General features: G+C 44.0%; 1 pseudogene; it reads right to left on the bottom strand.

Annotated features, from left to right (window-relative positions):
* Positions 1-2,305: 2,305 nt before the first annotated feature.
* Positions 2,306-5,245, bottom strand: LOC118632110 (annotated as a pseudogene).
* Positions 5,246-27,351: the final 22,106 nt, after the last annotated feature.

Below are 27,351 nucleotides of genomic sequence, written 5' to 3'. Positions count from 1 at the left end.
CAAGCAACTGACTGCTCTTGGACCACATGTTTCCTGCCGCAGCTTCAACTGTGAGGAGGCAGCTGGGGAGCAGTGCAGCCAGATAGAAGGGACTTTTTATTCAAAGGCAAAACACCCAAATCCCTCTCTGGCATCTATTTTCAGCTTTGTACATGATTCCCTAATTTTAATTTAATTTAGTTTTTATTTTGAGAGCATGTTTATTAAAGCTGGAGACCGTGAAAGAAGGGCTTAGAACAGAAGCAGCAACAGGAGAAGCCGAGGCGGTGCTGCTTGGGCGCTCCAGAAGTGTTATAGAAAAGAAATGAGCAAAGGCAAGGCTGCTGTCAGCTCACTGGAAAGTCAGAGAAAAGGGGGCTTTGGGGACAGCTTCAGGGGGTTAGCCTGGAACAAGCTGCCGCTGCTGTTGCTCCCCTGGTTGTAAGTCTCGTGGGGTCCCTTAGAGTTTAGGAGATGCATGCCTGTGGGGGAAGAACAGAAGGAAGGGAAAGATACTGGTGTGCTGCAAGGAGGAAGAACTCACAATTTCTTTTTTCTTAATGTTGTGGCATGACAGAGTCAAAGAAAGACCACTAGAGAATTGAAGTCCAAGTAAGAGCCGTTTATTAGCTGGCCGGCGTCTGATTCCGAACACCGCTGTGACAGAGTCTTTGGAGATCAGCCTTGATATTCTTTATTACATGCCTTTTATACCTTACAGCAAAAGTTTAATGATATAAGAAAATAGGATCTTCTTGATATAATGCCCAGGGCTACAACAATGCTGTATAGAATTAGTTTGCCTTGCAGATAACCAGAACACCCAGGAACATCCAGGTATTTCAAGGAACACTGGGTCACACTTAGCCTCGAGCTGCACAAACACAATGCAAGCCTAATTCCTTGAGATTGTGGGAGAGGTGACTCAAGACCTCCAGGCTCCGTGGACTCTGTCAGACACGTACGTAGTTGGCTCCCAACAATTTCTTGGTTCAGGGAGTATTCCAATTTACTGAGGTTATTTTGATCTTTATCCTGTTGATTAAATTCTTTACAAAACAAGTTCAGCTAGAGGGCACACAGTGACTTTCCCAGTCATCAATTATGGAGCTATAAACAAGTCAGCCCAATAATTTACCAATCATCAATTATGGGGTTATGAACATGTCAGCACATTAAGAGGCTGATTTGGATTGACCTGTGAGAATGTTGTCCATTAGCTGATAAGTAATGATGTGGCAAGATAGTAAGAAGCTAGGAAAATTCCTGGGCAAGTGGAATGGGGAAACAGACAAGAAAATCAAACAAGGCCAAACAGTTTGGGCAGCTTGCAGCCAGCTTGTGAATGGCAAGACCTTATGTTCTCCAACCAAAGACACTTGAGAGCAAATGGTTAATACCCTAACCAGAGAGTACATAGCTTAAATCACCCTGGCCTAGGTAAATAGAGAACAAAGACCCAATTAATGTCATTTGTGCCAGCTAAGCCCAAGGACAAATGAAATTGGGGAACAAATAACAAAAATCCCATTAAAACCAGACTGACCTAAGATAAAAGTAAAACAAACCAAAGAATAATCCAAAACTCCCCTATATGCTCATTTTGATGCATCAGCATATTAAAAATACACTTAGAAAGCTGATGAATATTCTACTGAAACCTTCCTCTAAGATTCTCATCTGCAGAAAAAACAAACAAACAAACAAACAAAAAACAGGATAAAAAGCCCTCAGGACAAAGACTTAATGTGGGCTTTGAGCATGCCCATGCCCCTTCCAGGACATGAACTTTTTATGTCTAAGGGTCTCCAAGAGACTTGCAAACTGAGGAGCAGTGGGCAGCGGCAGCTCAACCCAGGCTCATCCACTGATCCTGTCTCCAAGGCCCCCTTTTCCCCTCTGACTTCCTGGTGAGCCAAAGCAGCCCGCTTGGCTCACTTCTATCTCTGTGACCTTGACTTCCCAGGGAGCTGACAGCAGCCCCGCCTTGGCCCACTGCTTTCTATAACATTTCTAGAGAGCCAAAGCCAGGCACTGCCTAAGCTCTCCCCTGTTGTTTCTTCTACCCTAATTTCTTCCTTTGTTTCACTGTCCCCAGCATTAATAAACATCCTCTCAAACCCATTTGGACTCATGTTGTGTAATCTTTCCTACACAAAGTCAAGAACCCACACACTACAGGCCAGGCTGGCCTGAGGCAGACCCACTCTGGGCTGGTCCCTGTCTGCTAACAGAGATAAAGCGATCTGTGGTTACATGTAAACCGTGAGAGGTCTGCAGATGAAGAGGTGCAGAGTGTAGTGAAGAGAAGTCAGCTGCAATCCATCTATGTGAAGGTCACACCAGCTTCATTGTACACCTTGAAGACTTTCTTAATGGTATTGAGGAAGGCAACTGTTCTCAGGTCCAGTTCCAGGTTGTACTTCATGGCTGTGTGCATGATTTGCCTGGCCGAGCACTTCATAGTGCAAACTAAACCAGAGTGCATGATGTTTTTCTCAGATGCCCCCGATATTCTGTCTTGGAACTCCGTTGTGGGCACAACAGGAATAGTTCTACCATGCTTTCCAAATTTTCTTTCCAAACGCTCTTGAACAGACACGGGCAAGTGGTAGTTAGAATCCCTTTTATATTTGAAGGTCACACAGTCATAGCTGACATGATACAGGTTTTTCAGCCACTCAGTTAGATACTGTCACACCTCCAGCATTCAATCAGAGATCTGGAATAACCATAATGTTCCTCTCCAGGAAAATATTAACAGCTTCTGGAGTTGTTGGCCCATTGGCACCTTCAGCAATGATCTTGGCTTTGATTCTGAGTGTGTTGGACTTGGTCAGCTGCTTCTCACTGGCAGCAGGGATCAGGATGTCACAGTCAGCCTCCAAGATGCTCTCTTCATACAGCTGTGCCTTGGGGAAGCCCAGGATCGATTCATGTTGCAATTTGAAGCCTTCCAGTTCTTTTGGGTCAATACTATCTGGATTCCATATGTTCCTATCAGATTCACCAACACCAATACATTTAGCATTAAAGTGATGAAAATATCTGAGTGCCGGCCCACACGACCAAATCCCTGAACAATGAATGTTTTATTTTCAAACTCTGGTGTCATTTCTAAAATGCTCATGTGAGAAGCTTTATTGATAAAGTTTTCAATCCCGTGAAAAACTCCCTGGCCAGTAGCAGAGATCCATCTATGGATCCCACTCTGACTGATGGACCGACCAGTGACACAGACGTGGGCATTAATATCACGATGCCCTATGGTGCTAGCATAGGTGTGAGCAATCCAGGACATCTGCTCCTTTTTGCTTATGTCTGGGACAGACACATCAGTGCCAGGACAATAAAGCCCTTGCCAGATCCATGGTGGACCTCCTTGTGATCTTTTCCAATTCATTATTGGCATAGTTCTGGGGATTGATCTTAACACCAGCTTTGGCACCCCCAAATGGCACATCAACCACTGCATACTTATGTCATCAGAGAAGCCAAAGCTTTTACTTTGTCTACACTCACATTAGTGCTGTGATGAATACCTTCCTTGTAGGGTGTTTGGTGCTGGCTGTGCTGGGCTTGGAGGACCTCCCAGGAGCATGGGCACACCGGATGGGGAAGGACAGACTCAGCACATTGTTGCAGGGCTTCCTGATACCCAGGATGCCACCCACCTGGTTCCACTTCCACTCCTTGCTTTCCCAGGTCCCAGCTCAAGAACCAGCATTAGCAGAGGCCCCTCATGCCCCTTTCTCTCCACCCAAGCAGCATTCTCTGTACCTCTAACTCATAGATGCACTGTTTTAAGTATTTGTGTTTTTTCTACCACTTGAGGTCTTTTCATTCTCATTCCTGGTATTGCATTGGTGTATATACTTTCATTCATTTATCAGTTTTGCTGCTGATGAACATTTAAGAAGTTTCTGGATTTGGGCTATTAAGAATAGTGTTATTAGATAAACCTCTGTCCACCTTTCTCTTGGGCCTATTTCTGATGGTGAAATGACAGTCATAGGAAACACAGGATATGCATAGATTCTGCCATACAGCTTCCAAATGGTTATTCCAATTTATACTCTCCCTCCAGAGGTTTGGCTGCTACACCCTTCACCGGCTTGGCATTTTCCAATGTTTTCGTGTTAACCTTTCTGGTAGGTGTGAGAGGACTCACAGCCACGTCTCCTGTTTGGTGACCATTTGCATCTCTTCTCTCAGGAACCAAGTTTCTGACCCTTCATCTTTTTGATGATCTGTCTTTCCCTTTGACTGTAGCAAATCTTTAGATGCATTCTGTAGGCAGGCCTGTGGTTTTCCTTCTCCCTCCCTCAACGTTTTCGTTTGATGAGAAATTTTTAATTTTGATACCCTAAAATATTCAGTTTATCAATTTTTTTTTTCTTTTATGGTCGGAGCTTTTTACTTGTCGTTTAAGAAAACTGCCTATTTTAAGGTCATGAAGGTGTTCTATGTTTTTCTTCTAAAGCTTTCTTTTTTTCTTTTTTTTTTTTTTTTTTTTTTTTATCCTCACCCGAGGACAGTTTTCCATTTTTTTTGTTCAGGTAGAGTGGGAGGGAGAGAGAGGAACAGAGAGAGAGAGAGAGAAACATCGATGTGAAGGGACACATCGAGTGGCTGCCACCCGCACAACCAACCAGGGCCGGGGACAAACTGCAACCGAGGTATGCGCCCTTAGCGGGAACCGAACCCGGGTCTCTCAGGACCGCAGGCCGATGCTCTAACCGCTGAGCCAAACCGGCCAGGGCTAAAGCTTTCTTTTTTTCATATGGAAATCCAACTGGCTAGCACTGTTCATTGAAAGGTTTATCCGTACATATTTTTCCCTTTTACAGATTTAGGCTGTTCTATTTGTTTTATGCACCATAAATTGATATTTAAATTTTGTAAAATACTTTTTTCTGTGTCTCTCTGTTATGGTAAATTGCATTTGTTGATTTTTGAATGAAACCACTTTTATACTGTAATAAACCCCATTCTGATACAGCATCCTTTTTATATAGTGCTGATTCCCCTCTCACTTTTCTATTTTTGTTGTTGTTGTTGTAATTGTTTTGTTCTTTGAGTGCAAGTAGTTACGAGGAAGCACAGATGAAGAAGTAGGGAAGGGGAAAGAAATCAGTAGAGAGCGTCATCAAGCACGGGCCTATTGTGGGCAGTTGGGGCTCATTCCTTCTGGGAAGCTCTAGGAGACAGTGTAGACACGTCTCAGAGTTACCCACCTGAGGGTGCAGGGCTGGATGCTGTCCATCTTACCCTTATTGGTTGAGGGTTATATCTTAGTTAGTTTGGGTTGCTGTAACAAAAATACCCAAGAATGGTATCTTATAATCAACAGACATTTATTTTTCACAGTCCTGGAAGATCGGTGTCTGGTGACAGCCTGCTCATAGGTGGCTGCCTTCTCAATGTGTCCTCACATAATGGAAGGGGTTTCCTGCCTTGTTTTTGTGGTTGTTTTGTTTATTTATTTTGTGATCTCACTAATTTATTTTAGTGAAGCCTATTTCCCTTGTAACGTGGAGCCTCTGATGACATTCTTTTAGGGTGCGTTGTGGGTGTGTGTGCATTCACCCTGTTTTTTAGCAGGGATTTTTTTTTTTTTTTTTTTTTTTTTACCGTCTTTGCCCTGATCTCTCTGTTAAGCTGTTTGCTTCATTTGATATTACACCCATATGTGTAATACTAGGCTGCACTAATTACTGGCTAATTACTGTATTATTCTTTACAGTGCCCTGGGCCATACATTGTTCAGTAGTCTGTCCAATTAAGTTCAGTGAAAGGGTGTTTTTGAGGCCAGTTTTTGAGTAGCTGAGCCCTTCTACTGGTTTTCTCTGGCGAACTAGTTGGCCTATTGTTTAGTTTATTGCTTTTAAATATGAGGAGCTATTGAACTTGAACTTAAACTTCACACTCAGTTTCAAGTAAAGTCAATTCCTTTGGCAAGAGCTTCAAAACTCTCTTTTCTTTTTGGAAGCCTCTTGCCCTGGGCAATATCTTTGAACTCACTATTCAGGGAGCTGGATGGGGCTGGCAGCTTCTGGTCTTCTTAGCTTCGTTTCCCTAGTATGGGACCTCTGCCCTACCAGTGAGCTAGGGAAACAGTGATCAGGACCCCAGTATTCTTGGCCCGCTGCGCCCGAGATGGAGCCGTTAGCTTATATGTTTAGGAAGGGAGCCCCTGATCTCTCGGCCACACTCGCCGGGAATTTAGCCTCTTCAGCTTGGAGCTGGAGATGAGAAATGTTGGTGGCCTGCTTCTCCTGGTGAAAAACAGTAACTTTTTTGTATAAGAAAAACACTCAGATGTTTCTTTTATTCCTACACTACTAGCACATTCCAACACTTCTGACACTCCATGTGTAGGTTTTCTATACAGTAGGCAATTCTGTAACACCAGCTGAGTGTCCTACAATTCAGGTCAGTTCCTACCCTATCTGCCTGGAGTTAGCTTCAGATCTCACAGTCTAAGGGTTTAGTTCTCAAGACTGCCCCACTTCAAATGCCAATTGTGAGTCCCAGGTTGTTACTCATACTTTTGATCTACTGGCTGTTGGGTTTGATAATTTGCAGACATGGCTCACAGAACTCAGGGAAATACACTTATGTTTATTACAAGTTTATAAAAAAGGATAAGTTAACCTAAAAATGAGAAGCAAAAAAGTATGTTTTTGAGATCAATAAGAATAGCTCTTCAGGCCTGGCCAGTGTGGCTCAGTGGATTGAGTGTTGTACCATTCACTGAGAGGTCCCAGTTCCATTACCGGTCAGGGCACACGCCTGCGTTTCAGGCTCCATCCCCAGTAGGGGGAGTGCAGGAGGCAGCCGATGGATGTTTCTGTCTCCCTCTCCTTTTCTCTTTCTAAATAACCTATTAAAAAAAAAAAAAAAAAAAAGAAGAAGAAGAAGAATAGCTATTCATGACTCACCTTGCATCCCCGGAATAAGTCCCATTTGATCATGGTATATAATCTTTAACTCGTTTCTCGTTTTCCCCAGGAATACTCACCAGTGGTGCTTGTGACTACAGCGTTGACCCCAAGACAATTTGCAGATTACAGTCCTGAACTTACCCCCAAAGTTTGCTACGAAATATCTTACTTTTATTGTTATTTTTGCTTCATTTTAGTATATCGATGGTCTTTTTTTTTTTTTAATCCTCACCTGAGGATATTTTTCTATTTATCTTCAGATAGAGTGGGAGGGAAAGAGGGAGAGAAAGGGAGAAAGTAACATCGACATGAGAGGGACACATTGACTGGTTGCTTCCCACACGACCCCAACCAGGGCTGGAGATGAATCGCAACCAAGGTATATGCCCTTGGCCAGAATTGAACCCGTGACTCATTGGACCATGAGCCTACACTCTACCACTGAGCCAAACTGGCCAGGGCTAGCAATAGTTTTTGGAAATAAAAGACATCATTCTTTTATAGCATTCTATTTTTTTTATACTTATTGTTGAATGTATTATAGATGTCTCCCCCTTTTCCCCCCACTGACTCCCTCCCCCAATCCGGTCCCCCTCCTGCCTTTTCCACACTATTGTTTGTGTCCACTTTTTATGCATATATGCATAAAAATTCTTTGGTTTATCGCTTCCTGCCCTCCTTTCCCCCTTCCCTTTAGGGTCATCAGTCTAACACAAATTTGTACTTCTTAATTCCTTCATCTTTTTCACCTATCCCCCTAGTCCCTTCTCATTTGGCAAGCAACAAAAAGTTCTCTGTATCTGAGTCTGTTTCTGTTCTGCTTGCTTATTTTGTTTATAGATTTAGTTCCTGATAGATATGTATTTATTGCCATTTTATTGTTCATATTTTTGTTCTTCTCCTTCAAGAATACCCTTCAACATTTCATGTAATACTGGTTTGGTGGTGATGAACTCCTTAACTTTTTCTTGTCTGGGAAACCCTTTTTTTTATCCTCACCCGAGGACATTTCCATTTTTTATTCAGATAGAGCAGGAGGGAGAGAGAGAGAGAGGGAGAGAGAGAGAGAGAGAGAGAGAGAGAGAGAGAGAGAGAGAGAGAGAGAGAAACATCAACATGAAAGGGACACATTGAGTGGCTGCCACCCGCACGACCCAGTTAGGGCTGGGGACTAACTGCAACCAAAGTACATGCCCTTAGGGGGAACCAAACCCAGATCTCTCTGGACCGCAGGCCAACACTCCAACCACTGAGCCAAACCGGTCAGGGCTGTCTGGGAAACTATATGTCCATCGATTCTAAATGATAGCTTTGCAGAATAGAGTAATCTTGGTGGTGAGTCATTGTTTTTCATCACTTTAATTATCTCTTGCCACTCCTTTCTGGCCTGCAAAGTTTCTTTTGAGAAATCAGCTGACAGACTTTTGGGAGCTCCTTTGTAGATAACAAATTGCTTTTTTCTTGCTGCTTTTAAGACTCTCTTTAACTTTTGGAATTTTGATGATGATGTGGGCCTTTTTATGTTCATCTTGTTTGAGACTCTCTGTGCTTCCTGGACTTGTTTGTCTATTTCCTTCACCAAATTAGAAAAAATTTCTGTCATTGTTATTTCAAGTATGTTTCAATTTCTTGCTCTCTCTCTTCTCCTTCTGGCACCCCCATGATGCAAATGTTGGTATATTTGTAGTTGTCCCAGAGCTCCTTACACTGTCCTCATTTTTTGGATTCTTTTTTTCTTTTTGCTGTTCTGATTGGGCGTTTTTTGCTTTTTTATATTCCATATCGATAGTTTGCTTTTTGGCTTCATCTACTCTATTATTGATTCCTTGTAAATTATTTTTTATTTTAGTTGGTGTATCCTTCATTTCTGACTGGTCCTTTTTTATGTTGTAGATGTTCTCACTGAGTTCCTTAGAGTTCTCCTTAAGTTTCTTGACATTCTCACTAAGTTATTTGAGTATCCTTTTCTTTTCTTTTCTTTTGTGGTACGTGCCCCTAGCAGGAACCGAACCCAGGACTCTCTGGTCCACAGGCCAACACTCAACCGCTGAGCCAAACTGCCCAGGGCCCATGAGTATCCTTATAACCAGTGTTTTGAACCCTGCATCTGCTTGATTGCTTATCTTCATTTTGTTTAGTTCTTTTCCTGAAATTTTGTTCTGTTCTGTCATTTGTGACATGTTTCTTTGTCCCCTCATTTTGGCTGTTTCACTGTGTTTGTTTCTATGTATGAGGTAGAGCTGTATGTCTCCTAGGCTTTGTGGGGTAGCCTATTGTTGTAGGTGCCCTGTAGGGTCTAGTGGCACAGCCTCCCTGATCATCCCAGCTGGGCTCTTGAGGTGCACCTCTAGTGTGGACTGTCCACCCTTTTGTTGTAATTGAGTCTTGATTGTTGTTGGCATGCCAATGGGAGGGATTTACTCAGGCTGATCAGCTGCAAGGACTGGCTGTGCCCACTGACCACCAGCTTCTGATCCCCTTGGAGGATCAGTGGTGTAGGGGCCCACCACACAGAGCAAGACTTACTTCAACAGGGCTCTGGTACTCACTGAGTCCACTCATTGAGTGTGTCACTTGTGGAGGTGGTTGGGTGGTGGTGTTTCGAAGTGGTCTGAAGCTGTCCACTGGGTGTGCTGGCTCTGGGGCAAGGTCAGCCACTGCCTGTGTTTTACCCGGGGTCACCCAGCATAAGCTACAAAGTGATCTGCAGATGGCTGCTGCTTGTGCTGGACTTGGAGGTGCCCAGGAAAAGCCAAGCTGTGAACCAAAGCTGGCTGCTCCTAGTGTCAGGCCTGGGGCCACTTAGCTCACCATGACCATGCTGCTTGTTTGAGAGATTTTAGGAAAACCTGAAGCAGGATCCAAGATAGGCCAATCCTATGGTAAAGCCATGGAAAAAGCTTGGGTGGACCCAAAAGTTGGGTGGGTCAGGGCCTCAGGGAATCACCAGGGTGGCTGCAAACAGTGTGAGCCAGGTTGCTGGAGTCCCAGATATGGCTGCTGTCTGCTGTTCCAGGGAAGGGCTCACCAAAGGAACAACAGCCTCTGACAGCAGGTCTGTCCAGGAGAAAGCTGCCTCTCCAGTTCTCACCCTGATGCCAAATAACTCAGTTCTTCCCCGTATGTCTCTGGTGCCTTTCAAACTCCCTCCCCAATGCTGGAGCCCAGAAGGAGCGAGTCTGACTAAGTCTGTGCATGGGCCCTTTAAGAGGAATTGCCTGGGACTCCAGCAGCCTCAGCCTTCCTCAGTCTCAGTTCCCGCTGGTTTTTACAGCCAGAAGTGATGAGGACTTTTCTTCCTGGCACTGGAACCCTGAGCTGGGCACCAGGTGTGGGATGGGGACCTCTCACTTCTCAGGGAGGACCTTCACAGCTGAGGTAGCTCTCCTGATTTTTATCTGCCACAGGTAGGTGTGGGACCAGCCAGTCCGTGCCTCCACCCCTCCTACCAGTCTCAGTGTGACTTCGTCTTTAATTTCGTAGTTGTAGGACTTCTATTTAGCTTGATGTGAGGCAGTTCTGAATGATGATTGTTCTGTAGTTTAGTTATAATTTTTATGTGGTCTATAGCATTTTGTTTTAAGTAGTAGTATTTCCACTGACAAAACATAGTAACTCTTGATTAGTCAAATTATGATTGGTGAAAGATTTCTACTTTTGCTTTGTTGCCTGCATTTTGTCAACAATTATTCCATATCTGTTGGTCAATCAAAGGACCAGATTTCATTGCAAAAGATCTAACCTGTGTTTGATTTTCTTGTAAATAAGCTTTCAATTGTATATACTCCAAACAGAAACATGGCAGTCGATGAGTCACTGATGCTATTCAAAGAATGGTTAGCTATGAAGCAGTACATCCTGACAAAACAAGCATGATTTGTTCTCAAGCTATATGTACTTTGTGAAAGTCAATCTGGTTACATGGGGAATGCGCTTGTTCACACAGGGCCCAGGCTGAATGTGAAATATTCTGCTGACGGTCTGAAATCATCGTGCATTGTTCTTACCTTGGTCAAGGACCTTCTTGGCCAAGGATATTGTGTCTTTTTTGATAACTATTATACATCTCCCAAGCTTTTTAGAGAGTTACATCAACGCAGGACTGATGCAGTTGGGACAGCTCATTTGAACAGAAAACATACCAAATGATCTGAAAAAAAGAATTGCAAAGGGGACAATTGTAGCTGGAGTCTGTGCTGATTATGGTGCTGAAATGGAATGACAAGAAGGAGGTGACAATGTTGTCAACATTTCACAATGATACTGTGATTGAAGTAGACAACAGAAATGAAAAGAGAACTAAGAAGCCACGTGTCATTTTGGATTATAAAGAGAATAAGGGAGCAGTAGACTTGGCTGATAGAGGCTCACTTCTTAGCCAACTGAGTGCCAAAGGCACAAGGTTTGGCATATGAAATTCTTTTGCACCCAGCCAGTGTGGCTCAGTGGCTGAGCATCGACCCATGCATTAAGAGGTCACTGGCTGGATTCCCAGTCAGGGCACATGCTCAGATTGTAGGCCAAATCTCCGGTGAGGGGCATGCAGGAGACGGCCAATCGATATTCTCTCTCATCAAAGTTTCTATCTCTCCCTCCCTCTCCCTTCCTGTCTTTCTAAAATCAATAAAGAAAAAAAAGGAAAGAAATTTCTCCACCTTCTAAACATTACGGTGCTGGACTCCCACATCCTGTTTAAGAAGGACAATCCTTCTTAACAATCAGCCATGTGAATTTCAGACTGACACTGATTGAAGGGATGCTGGAAAAACATCACAAGCCAGGGCAGTAACATCTTTGACATCATCCGTACTCTGCTGATGTCACATCTCTTCACCTGTCTAGAGACATTTGGCACTCACCTGTGCCAGGATGGCTGGATGGGAAGAGAATTCAACAAAGGAACAATGGCACCTGCCAGCACTTCAGTTCCAGGAGAGAGTTGCCCCAACCCCTGCCTCTCCAGCCCTTGCTCTGAAGTTAGTCAAGTCAGCTGTTCCATATATGTCCCTGGCACTTGTGTGCGTTTTTTTTCAATCCTCACCTGAGGACATTTTTGTATTTATCTTCAGATAGAGCAGGAAGGAGAGAGGGAGGAAGAGAGAGAGAAACATCAACGTGAGAAAGACACATCGAGTGGCTGCCACCCAACCGGGGCCGGGGACAAACTGCAACCGAGATGCATGCCCCTAGTGGGAACCAAACCTGGGTCTCTCTGGTTCAGGGGCTGACACTCCAACCGCTGAGCCAAACGGGCCAGGGCCCTGGCACTTTTTGGAGCTGCTGTCTTTGAGCAAGAGCTCGGAGTAATTGATTTTGTGAGGGGGGGAGGGAGTCTGTATGTGGTTCTTTTAAGACCCCCAGAGCCTCAGACTCCCACAGCATTTTCTCTTTCTGGGACACACTCCCCAATGGTTTTCACAACCAGTCATAGGAACACATTTTCCTGCACCAGTGTCCTAGGCTGGGAAACGTGGTGTCGGCTGGCATCCCTCATTTGTCAGGAGGAACCTCCACAGCAGAGATATCCTTCCTGATTCTTCATCGCCACACCATGGATTTGGGAACTGCCCATTCCATGTCTCTGCCCCTCCCACCAGTCTCCACATGGCTTGTTCTTTATATCTTTATAGAACTTCTGTTAAGCAAGTCTTCAAGTGGTTCTCAGTGACGGTTGTACAGTGGTCCCTCGTTTATCGTGGTCAATCCATTCCAGACTCTAGCGGTTGCACCTGGTGTTGAAGGATTCCTGGGGTGCTCGAATACATAGGCCTACAGTCCATTCGTACAGTAATTTTAATTTTAATTATAATACAAGGGTATATAATTGATTCAGACAACTCAGAACGCGCTGTATCATTTTCACTGTCTCGATCAACTTTTGAATGAATCTATTTGAAAAAACCGCGTTTGGCTCCGTGGTTAGAGCATCAGCCTGCGGTCCAGAGAGACCGGGTTCAGTTCCCACTAGGGGCATGTACCTTGGTTGCAGTTTGTCCCCAGTCTTGGTTGGGTTGTGCAGGAGGCAGCCAGTCGATGTGTTCCTTTCACGTTGATGTTTCTCTCTCTCTCTTCCCCTCCCACTCTATCTGAACAAAAAAAGAAAAAATGTCCATGGGTGAGGATACAAAAAACAAAAGCAAAACAAAACAAAAAAAAACCGTGATAGAGTGAAGCTGTAAAAGGCGAAGAGTAAAGTGGCGAGGGATGACTGTACTATACCTTACCTGTAATTTTGATGTGGTCGTGGGATGAGGTAAGAACAGCATTCTCCTATTTCATCATCTTGATCAAAAGTTTGATCAATGAAGTCTTAGCTCAGGTCCATTTCACAGTGGATCTCTGATGCCACCCTGTGGTTAGTTGCCCAGTTCTGGAATTGGAATAGCGATACTCAGCCACTGACAGAATCCTCACATTGGTTTCCTGACCTATTGAGTGAAAGTATTACGGTAGGAAAGGCCAAATGGAAGCCACTAGAACTGCCTCTACCTAAGAAAACAGTAAACCAAAAGCAATACTGCATTCCTGGAGGGTTTGCAGAGATTAATTACATCATCAAAAATTTAAAGAATAGAAGGGTGATGATTCCCGTGACATTCTCATTCAGCTCAATTGTCCTGAATGAGACAGATGGATCTTGGAGAATGATAGTAAACATGGTTATTTTTCCTGGAAGGAGAAATGGCCAGGAGTGTGAATCTGCTGGGGTTATAGGCTGTGGCCAATATTTGGTTAAATGATCAGGGGCTTGGAGGAACACAATTGGAAAATTGTAGACAGTGAAGTTCAGGGAAGAGCTATGTGGACAGATCTCTGAGTGGGAAAAAACATTTGTGTCCCATGTGAATGGTAACCAAAAGGTGACCTCAGCAGAGGATGATTGTAATAATCAAGTGGGTAAGATGCTGCATTCTGTGGTTACTATTTAGCCTTTTCCCCCAGCCATCCCTGTCATTGCCCAGTGGGCTCATGAACAAAGTGGCCATGGTGGCAGGGATGGCGGTTATGTATGGGCTTAGCAATATGAACCACTCACCAAGGCCAACCAGGCTATGGCTGCTGCTGAGTGCCCAATTTGCCAGCAGCAGAGAGCAACACAGAGTCCCCACACTGCACCATGCTCATGTTAATTATGTTGGAGTGGTTCCATCATGGATGGAACAACACTTCATTCTTATTGGAATAGACACTTCCTCTTGATATGACTCTCCTTTCCAAGGACGTTCTGGCTGTTCCATCGTGGCTGATGAAGATTCTTTGGAACTTTTGCCATAGAGAAGTAGGGTCTATATTCCCTACCCTTAAAGCTGGGCAGGCTCTTTAACTACTTTGACCAATATAATGTAGAGAAAGTGGTGCTGGGCTAGTTTTGGGCTCAGGATTTAGAGACCAGGAGCTTCCACTATATGTTTCTCAGAACACACAACCTTGGGGTTCTCAGCTGCCAGGTAAGAATTCCTGCTACTCTTCTGGACAGATCATGTTGAGAGGCCCTGAAACTGCACAGAGAGAAAACTTGCTGAGCCCAGCTTCTGGCGATCTCCACCAATGCACCAGACATGTAAATAAAATCACAGTGGGCTCTCTAGACCACCCCAGACACCAGGTGAACACCATTGAGTAACCCAGTGCACACTCATGGAGCAGGAGAAGCGGCTGCCTGAGCCCTGCCTGCCTGCCATCCTGACCCTTGAGATCATGGCTGTGTGTGTTTTAAAAATATATGTTTTTACTGATTTTTTTTTTTCAGAAAAAATTTATTTATTTATTTAATTTATTATTTATTTATTTAATTTTTGTTACAGATGTTTTTCCTTTTTTACCCCAATGACACCCTCCTCCCCATCCCCCCCGCCCTGTCCCTGGCTTTGTTGTTTATGTCCATTTGTTATGCATACATGCATATAAGTTCTGTGGTTTATCTCTTCCCATCCCCACCACCCCCTCTTCTGAGGGTTGTCAGTCTGTACCCTACTTCCATGTTTATGGGTCTACCCTATTCCTCAGACTGTTATATTCATTATATTCCATATATAAGTGAGATCATGTGGTATTTGTCTTTTTCTGCTTGGCTTATTTCACTTAGAATAATACTTTCCAGGTCTCTCCATGTCATCTCAAAGGATAAAAGATCTTTCTTTCTTAGAGCTGCACAGTACTCTATTGTGTATATGTACCACAGCTTTATTATCCATTCATCTACTGATGGACACTTGGGCTATTTCCAGATCTTAGCTATTGTAAATAGTGCTGCTATGAACATGGGGGTACATATATTCTTTCTGATTGGTGTTTCAGGCTTCTTAGGGTACGTTCCTAGAAGCGGAATCACTGGGTCAAATGGAAGCTCAATTTTTAACTTTTTGAGGTAACACCATATTGTTTTCCATTGTGGCTGCACCAGTCTGCATTCCCACCAGCAGTGTACTAGAGTCCCCTTTTCTCCACACCCTCGCCAGCACTTGTTGTTTGATGATTTGTTGATGGCGGCCATTCTGACAGGTGTGAGGTGATACCTCATTGTTGTTTTAATTTGCATCTCTCTGATGATTAGTGATGTTGAGCATTTCTTCGTATATCTCTTGGCCATTTGTATGTCCTGTTTGGAGAGGTGTCTATTCAGCTCCTCTGCCCATTTTTAATTGGGTTCTTTGTCTTCCTTTTGTTGAGTTGTATGAGTACTCTATATATTTTGGAAATTAACCTCTTATGTGATGTATCATTGGCAATGATGTTCCCCCATACAGTGGGTTGCCTTTCCATTTTGATGGTTGTTTCTTTTTCTGTGCAGAAGCTTTTTAGTTTGATGTAGTCCCATGTACTGATTGTTTCCTTTGTTTCTGTTGCCTTAGGTGATGTATCAGTGAAAATTCTGCTGCATATGACATCCGAAATTTTTTTGCCTACATTTTCTTCTAGAATTTATATGGATTCATGAGTCACATTTAAGTCTTTTATCCATTTTGAGTTTATTCTTGTGTATGGTGTAAGTTGATGGTCTAGTTTTATTTTTTTGCATGTAGCTGTCCAATTTTCCCAACACCATTTATTAAAGAGGCTGTCTTTACTCCACTGTATGCTCTTGCCACCTTTGTCAAATATTAATTGGGCATATTGCCTTGGGTCCATTTCTGGGTTCTCTGTTCTGTTCCACTGGTCTATATGCCTGTTCTTGTGCCAGTACCAGGCTATTTTGATTACAGTCGCTTTGTAGTATAACCTGATATCTGGTATTGTGATTCCACCTACTTTGTCCTTCTTTTTCAAAATTGCTGTGGCTATTCGGGGTCTTTTTTGGTTCCATGTGAACTTTTGAAGTATTTGTTCTAGTTCTGTGAAATATGTAATTGGTATTTTGATGGGGATTGCATTGAATCTATAGATTGCTTTGGGTAATATAGACATTTTAATGATGTTAATTCTTCCAATGCATGAACAAGGTATGTGCTTCCACTTTTTTATATCTTCCTCTATTTCTTTTCTCCATGTCCTGTAGTTTTCTGCAAATAGGTCCTTTACTTCTTTGGTTAAGTTTATTCCTAGGTATCTTAAATTTTTTGCTGCAATGGTAAATGGAATTGTTTTTTTAGTTTCTCTTTCAGTGAGTTCATTATTGGTGTATAATAATGCCATTGATTTCTTGATGTTAATTTTGTATCCTGCTACCTTGACAAATTTATTAAGTCTAGTAGACTTTTGATGGAGTCTTTAGGGTTTTCTATGTACAATATAATGTCATCTGCAAATAATAACTGATTTACTTCCTCCTGTCCAATTTGGATCCCTTTTATTTTTTCTTCATGTCTGATTGCTGTGGCTAAGACTTCCAGTACAATGTTAAATAAGAGTGGTGAAAGTGGACATGCCTATATTGTTCCTGTTCTTAAGGGAAATGTTTTTAGTTTCTGCCCATTGAGTATGATGTTGGCTGTAGGTCTTTCATATATGGCCTTTATTATGTAGAGATATGATCTCTCTATTCCCACATTGATGAGCATTTTTATCAGAAATGGGTGCTGGAATTTGTCAAGTGCTTTTTCAGCATCTATTGATATGATCATGTGATTTTTATTCTTTATTTTGTTTATGTGGTATATCACATTTATTAATTTGTGAATATTGTACCAGCCTTGCATCCCTGGGATGAATCCCACTTGGTCATGGTGAATAATTTTTTTAATGTATTGCTGGATCTGATTTGCTAGTATTTTGTTCAAGATTTTGGCGTCTATGTTCATCAGGGATATTGGCCTGTAGTTTTCTTTCTTTGTAGTGTCTTTATGTTGTTTTGGAATTAGAATTATGCTGGCCTCATAAAACGAGTTTGAAAGTCTTTCTTCTTCTTGAATTTATTTGAAATAGTTGGAGGAGAATGGGTGTTAGTTCTTGTGAATGTTTGGTAAAACTCCCCCATGAAGCCATCTGGGCCTGGGCTTTTGTTTGCTGGGAGAGTCTTGATTACCTCTTCAATTTCCTTAGTTGTTATTGGTCTGTTCAAGTTTTCTATCTCTTCCCAGTCCAGTTTTGGGAGACTGTGTGTTTCTAGGAATTTGTCTATTTCACTTAGATTGTCAAATTTGTTGCCATATAATTGTTCATAGTAGCTGTTGACGATCTTTTGTATTTCTGTGGTGTTAGTTATTTTTCCTCTTTCATGTCTGATTTTGTGTATTTGGGTTCTCTCTCTTTGTTTCTTGGTGAGTCTAGCTAAGGGTCCATCAATCTTGTTTATCTTTTCGAAAAACCAGCTCTTTCTTTCATTGATCCTTTGAATTGTTTTTTTGGTCTCTATGTCATTTATTTCTGCTCTGATCTTTACTAGTTCCTTCCTTCTACTTGCTCTGGGGTTTTCTTTTTGTTTGCTTTCTAATTCTTTAAGTTGTGAGGTTAGACAGTAAATTAGAAATTTTTCTTGTTTCTTGAGGTAGGCCTGTAGTGCTATGAACTTCCCTCTCAGAACTGCTTTCGCTGCATCCCATAGATTTTGTGTTGTTGTGTGTTTATTTTCATTGGTTTCCAAGAAGTTTTTAATTTCTTCCTTGATTTCCTCGGTAACCCATTCATTGTTTAATAACATGCTATTTAGCTTCCATGTGTTCAAATGTCTTTGCATGTTTTTGTTGCAATTGATTTCTAGTTTCATGCCATTGTGATCTGAGAAGATGCTTGATATGATTTCAATCTTCTTGAACTTGTAGAGATTTAGTTTGTGTTCTATCATGTGGTCTATCTTTGATAATGTCCCGTGTGCACTTGAGAAGAATGTGAATTCTGTAGTTTTGGGGTATAATTCTCTGTAGATATCAATTAAATCCATTTGGTCTAGTGCTTCATTTAGAATCTGTTTCCTCACTAATTTTTGTCTAGTGGATCTATCCAGTGGTGTCAATGGGGTATGGAATGTTTTTACTGATTTTTTTAGAGAAAGAAATAGAAACATCAACGTGAGAGATAAACATCAGTCGGCTGCCTTCTGCACACCCTCTACTGGGGATGGAGCTACAACCCAGGCATGTGCCCTGACCAGGAATTAAACTGGGACCTTTCAGTGCATGGGATGACCCTCAATCCACTGAGCCTCACTGGCTGGGCATGGCTGTTGTTTAAGCTACTGGTCTTAGGGCTGGCTTCTCATGCCACCACAGATAACCAAAACAAACATGTTCTGTATTACCACTGGTAGGAAAGTTGAAACCGGGGCTTCATTTTTCCTGGTGTTGAGTTGGCAGTGTCAAGGGCACTGGTCCCAGGTTCTTCCTCCTCAGGGAGACCTGAAAACTGAGCTCATGGGCAGAGGGCATGCCATCAGGATGGAGATATGGGCTAAGAGAGAAACAGCAATAGAAATGAGGACTTTCTTTGTTGCCATTCATGGCTGGAGACACAAATGAAAGAGAAGGTCCAAACCCTCAGAGAGCACGCATGAAAAGAGCTAATACTGATTACCACCTACCATCCATTGTACACCCTTTAAACCTTCCTTCAGATCCTATGATGTGAGTTGTATTATGAGCAGATGGGGAAGACAAGGGTCAGAAACATTAAGTAATTACCCAAGGACACACATATTGATTAAATCATAATTCAAACCCAACAGACATTCTCGCTCCAGAGAGCCCTCTCTCACCCTCCAGGCTTCACCAGCTTTTGCTAGAGATGAGACCTGGAAAGGGGATATTGGATGGGGTGGAAAGAATGCAGATGGGTTGACACAGAATGCAAAGAGAAGGGATACTCACAGATGGATGGAAAGACCGGCTGGAGTAGGTGAAAGAAGCGGGTGAGGGAAAGGGTGGCCTGAAATAGGAAGAGAAAGGGAAAGAGCAACCAATTTGAGATCAGACCGAACACAGTGTGGTGGCCCAGAAGGAAGGAAGGGCTACGTGGTTAGTATGGAAATGGGGGAAGAGAGAAAAAGACCCTGGCTCAGGGGCACCCAGCACCCTATGGTCTCAGGTTGATTTCACATTCTCTGGGGATTTAGGCTCCTCAGACGGTGACTCCACTCCTTGCCTGCTGCTCTCCAGTCCTGGCATAACGAGTCCAAAGTTAGTAGGGGACAGTCATGGCCTCGCAAGTGCTGATGAAGTCATCCCTCCCTGGAGTTTCTAGGCTTTCAGGACCGAGAGTTATGGAGACAGAAAATGTAAATTCCCTAAGTGGGTCACTGAGAGCAAAGGCCACTCCTGCTTCTACCCCTTGGTACTCTGTCAGGAAGTGGCCCAGACTCATATAATGACTAAGGGGTATGGCACCCTATCCTTGCAGGATTAGTCTCTTAGCTGGTGCCTCAGCTGCCCCAGCAAAAAGCCATTCTAGCCCTCTGCCAGGCTGGCAGCTGCTGGGGTGTGGTATATGATGGACCCAGTACATGGTCATCTGCCCATTGCCACACTCTCTTTTGCTATAAATTAAGTTTTCTGGTCCAATGCAATGTTATGCAGAATCACACAGTGATGTTTTAAGCATTCTGTACACCCTTGGACAATGGAGTAAGGCAAACCCACACTCAGAACATGTGTCAGCTTCAGTCAAGACAATCACTGCCCCTCCAGAGTAGAAGGATCCAGGTTATTAACTTGCTACCAAGTAGCTGGTTCATCTTCTCAAGGAATAATGCAAGCTTGCAGGCTCAGTGTTGTTCTCTGTTGCTGGCAGGCTGAACATTGGGCAGAAACAGTATGCAGGCCAGGCTTGCAGACTGGGAGCCCATGCAGTTGGGCCCATGCACACCTCACCCTGCCACCGTGGATGTGTCCATTGTGCCCATGCTGACAGGTGCCGATGGGTGAGCTATGCTGTCTACATAGCCACAAAAAGCTTCCTGGGAATGTGATACTTACATGTCCACTTCCACAGGTCCTTACCTTGCCTCATCTTGTCTGTCATTTTCCTAGGACTCCAATAACAAATTACCACAAACTTAATGACTTAAAAAACAAATAACAGATTTTCCTACCATAGATACCTCAAATGCAATAAGGTTTGCCAAACTGTGTGGTGCCAGGGCTGCCAGCACCACAGCCTGACTTTCTGCTGAGCCTGTCCCTGCTCAGGGTTCCAGTCAACACCAACAGCATTCCGTGAACTCAGTGCATGGGTCAGCATTCCCGCCCAATCTCAGACCCAAGGAGCCTCCTAAGCATTATGCTTCGTTCTTAGTGGTGGGAAGTATAAAATACTATATATATATATATATATATATATATATATATATATATATAATACTATACTATACTATAGATATATAGTATACTATATATATATATATATATATTTTTTTTAACTTTAGAAGGAATATCTAAGCATGCCCCAAACCACTGGACCCTAAAAATCTTCACTGAGCAATTAGCAGGTTTTAAGACACAAAGTCAATATATATAAATCAATTGTACATACAAAAATGAACTCAAAATGGATAATAAACTTAAATGTAAAACCAAAAACTATAAAATTTGTATAGCATGGGCTAACTTCAACTGATCTGGTATAACTACTTGTTCATCTCAAGGTATCAACTCTTGGCCAAAGCCATGGACTGTGTAACTAAAGGTAAATGATGTTCTGTATCACGTGCTTTGAGCTGTTTCAGAGCAGGGCCACCAACCAATCAACACTGTTCCGTAATCACTGAATTCATTATTTGTACATAGGCTTAATGGGGTCTGGGACATGTTAAAATGAAGGTGGTCATGTAGCTGGAGTGCATCTATGTGACCAGCTTACTTTAAGACTCCCTCACCATGAACAGACTCTGATCTTTCAGTACTGAGGGCCCCTGCACAGTGTGCAAATGGTTCAAGACCTGAAGTCAAAGTGCCTCCCAGTGGTAGGAGTACAAAGAAGCCAGTGCCTGGGATCTCCAGACCCTTCTAGTGTGTATCCTCCTTCCCCTGTGACTGCAATGCCTGTAATAAAGTATGAGCAAATATTGTATGAATCCTGCAGGTCTTCTAGCGATTGAACACTGAAGATGATTATGTGTAATTAGCAAAAACTTCTAGAAAAAAACATCGGAGATATCTTGGTGACCTTTGTTTTAGTAAAGATTACTTAAATAAAACACAAATAATCCAATAAAAAATAGTGAATAAGCAAAAAAACATGAACATACATCTAACCAGAGAGAATATACGTTGGCAAATACGCTTCTGAAAAGAAGTTCAATATCATTAGTCATTAGGAAAATCCATAACTAAAACCACAATCAGATATCATACACAGCTATCAGAGTGACTGAAATGAAAAACAGTGATAACACCTAATGCCAGTGAAGATGAAGAGGAACTAGACCACAAATACTTTGCTGGTGGGAATGTGAAATGGTACAGCCAGTCCAGAAAATAATTTGGTAGTTTCCTATAAACTAAATATACACTTACCATACAACCCAGCAACAACACTCTTGGACATCTATCATAGAGAAATGAAAACTTATGTTTATACCAAAACTTGATAACAAATGTTTATAGCAGCATTATTCATAATTACTAAAAACTAGAATAAAATGTCCTTTAGTAGGTAAGTGGTTAAACAGTGCTACATCCATACCAAGAAAACAGTATAAAATAGAGCAGTGTATTGATATGTTCAACAACTTGGGTGGAGCTCAAGTAAATGATATTGAATGAGAAAGACCAACCTCAAAAGGCCACAACTGTGATTCTATTTATATAACATTTTTCTTTTTTGGCAACTTATTGTAGATCTGTGGTAGACACACATGAGCAGAGAAAGGACGATTGGCTAGATACAGAAGGTCACCCAAGCCCGGCCAGTGTGGCTCAGTGGTTGAGCATTGGCCTATGCACCAGGAGGTCACAGGTTCGATTCCCTATCAGGGCACATGTCTGTGTTGTGGGCCAAATCCCCAGTTGGGGGCATGCAGGAGGCAGCTAATTTTTTTTTTTTATCCTCACCAGAGGACATTTTTCCACTTTTTGTTCAGATAGAGTGGGAGGAAGAGAGAGAGAGAAACATGTGAAAGAGACACATCAAGTGGTTGCCACCCACACGATCCAACCAGGGCCAGGGACAAACTGCAACCGAGATACGTGCCCTTAGCGGGAACTGAACCTGGGTCTCTGGACCGCAGGCCGACGCACTAACTGCTGAGCAAACCAGCCAGGGCAAGGAGGCAGCTAATTGATGTTCTCTTTCATCGATGTTTCTATCTCTTTCTTCCTCTCCCTTCCTTTCTCTCTAAAATCAATAAAGAACTTTAAAAAAAAAAAGAAGTTCACCAGAGCAGAGAGTCCCGGGTACTTTTCCACCCATAGCATATTACTGGTCATTCGGTTCGGACCCTCTGACCTTTCCTCCCTAGAGATAACATCTAGGCCTCAATTACAGTTCAGGCCCAGAAAAGCAGTAAAACCAGACCAGTGACCCAAGGGCTGACCTCAGGACCAGCTGCATTGGATAATGACCCCTGGCCTGGTGCTGACCACTTGATCAGTGGAGACCTAGACCCTGAAAGGACACACTTGGAAAGCTGCTGAATATTCTATTGAGATTTTCCCCTGGAACCTCCCCTAAAATCTCCACCCTTAATACCCTTGAGGAGGAGGACCCAGTGTGCTTTCAAACTCTCCCACTCTCCACGGAGAGTCTTTCCCCTTCCTTTCTCCTCCCTCCTCCCCCAGATGGGTCACCTTTACCTCCCTTACTTCTAAACTCCAAGGGCCTTTCCTTTGCCTCTAACTTGCTTCCTAAGCCCATTTCTTCTATGAATTATTTCTTCTACTGCTGATTTTTCTCTGACAGTTGGAGTCTTGGCTCTGAATTCTTTCCTAGCCAGAACTCAAGTGCTGAGTTTGCTGCACCCAGGTCTGGTGTGACCCTACCAGTCTAACGCCTGGAGCCATTTCCACTGCCCCCAACAGATCTACATTATTGCAAAATAAATTTTGTAAATATATATTATTTTTTAAAATGCTTCCTCACCCTGCTCTTCTCCATCCATGTACTTCTTTTACTAAGGCCAATACCAAGAATAAAACAACAACTGCTCAATGTTTATATAAAAATCCAAATAAAACTACTTTTCCCTTCCCAGGGTGTCTCAGCCAAAAGTAATAGACTCAATTCCAAAAGTTCTGAGCAGTCACCAAGAGCTTTGCTTATGGTTTTCTTGAGGGGACTGTAAAGTGGAGAATCTCATCTCACAAAGCAAAGCTTCCAATCCCCCAATTCCTGTAGGAAAGCAGCACCTCACAGTAGACCCTCTAGCATCTTCCCTTCCTGTCTTCCTCAGCTGTCTCTCTCCCTCTTAGCTTCCAACCTTCTCTTCCTCTTCTTTCATTTCCCTCCAACAGGATTCTTTGACTTGCTCTCAAGGCTGTTGTCATTCTAGATTCCTCAGAAGACAGGGAGGAGAAGGGGAAGGCTGGGAACACTTACTTACATGGCAGTATTTTGTTACTGGTGTTTTTTTTTGTTTTTTTTTTATGGGTAAAATAGTTGAATAATCATTTCAGGAGAAACGATAAACTAATGGCTAATAAGCATATGAAAAGTTGCCCAATATCATTCATTAGTCATTAGGGAAGTGGTAATTAAACCCACAAAGAGATACCCACTATGCTGGCTAGATTAAAAAATAGTTCCATGCCTGGCCCGTGTGACACAGTGGTTGAGTGTCTACCCATGCACCAAGAGGGCAAAGTTTCGATTCTTGGTCAGGGCACATGCCCATGTTGTGGGCCAAATCCCCAGTGTGGGGCCTGTAGGACACAGCCAATCAATGTCCTCTCTCATCAATGTTTTTTTTTCTGGTACATGCCCCTAGCGGGAACCGAACCTGGGACTCTCTGGTCTGCAGGCCGACACTCCAACCGCTGAGCCAAACTGGCCAGGGCATCTCATCAATGTTTCTATCTTTCTCTTCCTCTCCCTTCATTTCTTTCTAACATCAATAAAGAAAAAATAAATAAAAATAAAAAGTAGTTTCAGCCTGGCGGTGTGGTTCAGTTGGTTGAGTGCTATCCCAGGACTGAGAGGTCACAGGTTGGATTCCTGGGCAGGGCACATGCCAGGGTTGTGGATTCAATCCCCAGTAGGGGCATGCTGATCCATGTTTCTCTCTCACGATGTTCCTCTTTCTGCCTCTCCCCACCCCCAAATCAATAAAAACATATTTAAAAAATAGCGTCCGTGGAGGAGGACACAGGAAGTGCAGGGGGTGTCTTGAGTAAGAAGAGGAGATGGGATCACTTGGAGGAGTAGACTGGTTGACCTGGGACAGTAGCCTGAATGCAGCCCAGAAGGTGAGGAGGTTCTCTCCTGATTGCTTCTGTTGGCTCGGTGAACACGAAGCCGCGTTTCACTGAGAGTCAGGGTAGGAGGTGCCTTGAGAATGAGAATTGGCGGAACGTGGAGTAGAAGCTGGAAAGGCAGCACCGAGAATCTGTTCCAGGTTCACAGTCACGGATAGAAATGGAGACAGCGGGCTCATTGTGGGTGCCCCTCAGCCTGGGATCTGCACGCGCAGGTGTGGAGTCCTGGGAAGCTTAGGAGCTTCACCCACAGAGTGTGCGGAAGCCCCGGAAAAGTAGGGGGCGAGGCTGAGGTGGGTGCAGGCGGTGAGAACAATGCAGGACCAGAGAGAGCTGGTCCCACAGGGACTCTGGGCTCCCTCTCCTCCCACAATCCCCATCTAAGCGCTTAGGCTCCCTTCCTCCTAGTCCCCAGACCTCGACCTGCCCCTACCACCCTCCGGCCCCTCCAGGGGGCCTTCCTGGGTTACACTTGATGGATGGAGAGGGTAACCAGGCAAAGGCTAGGTTTGTTTACTACCACCATGGAGACCAGTGACAAAGCCGATTGTCTGCTGAACGTGGGCGGGACTGAAGTGCTGAGGTGGCTGAGAGAGGGTCTGGCTGTGCCACCCCCACACCCTCTGCTCCCTCACTGGAAGTCGACAACGAAAGGAACCGGATTCTGCCAACAACCTGGTGGTCTCAGAAGCTGATTCTTGCTCAGGGTCTCCACTAAGACCCCACTGGCCCACCCCTTGACTTGGCCCCTAAGACCCTGTGCAGGACACCTTGCCCAGGACACCTGGACTCCTGACTCCAGAACTGTGAGGCAATAAATAGATGTTGTCTCAGCAGTGAGTCAGCTGCAACAGAAAAGGGATACATCTTGTTTCGGTTTATTTCTGGGTAAACAGTAAATGATTTAGAATGCCGGGACAATAATACTTTCCCCCTGTGATCTGACACAGACCACATTTAGGAAGCCTCACTTGTGTCAGATAGTCCTGACTTTTGACAAGCCCAGGGTCTGTGAACACTTTCCAGTTGGTGGCACCTGTGTGTGACCTATTTCATTCTCAGGACAGTGCTACAAAGGGGTTGTGGTAGCAGAAGTGGTGATAATATCATAGTAAGAACTAATGCAGGTCTGCATGCTGGTGGGGCTCCATGCTTTATCTTGTTAAACTTCACAGTGACTCAGTTGTAGATACTGTCATTAACATTATTGACCAAGCAGGAAATCGAGATTCCTAGACATTCATGGCATTTGCCCAGGTGTGGGGAGCAGGGCTGGGCAATGGGCTGGGAGACAGGCCGGTCCGAGGCTCCATGCCCATGTTCACCAGGCCCTGGGTGTGTCTGAGAGCTGGCTCTACTGGCCCTTCCTATGCCCAGCTCTCACACAGGCGCACACGCTCTCTGGCTCTCTGCCTGCTCTGGGAGGGGCTTCGAAAAAAGGTGCTGTCCCTTGAGCCAAGGGCCCTTCAGCAGGGGTGTTGCTGCATCCAGGCTGTGAGTGACTCTGGCAGGCCCAGTGAAGGAAGGAACTTCCCAGTTCCTCACTAACACGACACCCTTGCAGGTGGGAGCAGGCAGGCTCAGCGTCCATAGCCTCATGGGGTTCCATTTCTTCCCGTAGGAGCAGACACGTGCACCTCTCGGGTACTGTCAACGGTTTATTCACGTGAGGCAGAAGTCCACAGCAGGAGGCTGATTAGAGCCAGGCCTGGGTACTGCCATCCCTCGTCATGCTCTCCTGACCCCCAAATATCACCTCACTGGCAATGGTGTGGAGAAATAAAAGGCATTGGACAAGTCTAGATTAGATGGTTACTTACCAGTTCCATTAACTCTTTTCAGTTCTGTTGATCTACCTTACTGTGAACGAGTTTTTCTATAGCAATATGGACTGGGCCGGGAAAGAGGTGGTGCAGGTCTCAGGGTTGGTTCTTCTCTCTTGTCTCCTCAGGTAGGGTGAGCAGTGCCTGAAGGCCTGGCATGGACATTGGGGGCCTGAAACCAAGTCTGCAGCCTGCTGGATGTCAGCCTTTGGTCTGATCTTGGGATTCCCCTCCATAAACCACACAAAAGTTGGGTTGTGCTCTCAAGGGTTCCCAGTTTCCTGCTCATTCATGAGCTTTGTCTCAGCGATTCATTTAAAAAATTACATTGTTTTCAAATTCATGGGAAACACTATGACAGCCCCAGATTTCATAGATATTGGTATGTTCCCAGGTATCCAGAGCTGAGTACCTTGGCGGGTGCTGTGCGGTGTGCAGGAGCGTGATTCCCTCATCAGGCAGGGTATCGACACTTTCTTGCGTCTGCAGTCCTAGCAGGAGCCCCAGGCAGCAGCAGCTCCCAGGCCAAGGCTCTGGGCCACAGTAGGTGGAGTTTGCCTACTGAGCTCCTGGGAAAGAGCACTGTGACCCAAGTTCTCAGTCATCAGCTCAGGGAGAGAAATTCAACCTCAGAATCTGTTTCTGACCAGTGTTCTCCCTGGTGACTGGATTAGGACCTGTCCAGCCCCTTATGGGTGTGGACATAGCACAATAAGCACCACCGGTGTTCTCCTTGGAGTTTCCCCAGGACTTCCCGACAGTGGAGTCCATGCTCAGTGCCCACTGCACTCAGGTCGCTTGTCCTTGGCTGCACCCTCTATCGAG

The sequence above is a fragment of the Molossus molossus genome, unplaced genomic scaffold (assembly GCF_014108415.1).
Source record: "Molossus molossus isolate mMolMol1 unplaced genomic scaffold, mMolMol1.p scaffold_m16_p_17, whole genome shotgun sequence".
In the NCBI taxonomy this organism is placed as follows: domain Eukaryota; kingdom Metazoa; phylum Chordata; class Mammalia; order Chiroptera; family Molossidae; genus Molossus; species Molossus molossus.
This window is presented reverse-complemented; position numbering and strand designations above follow the sequence as displayed.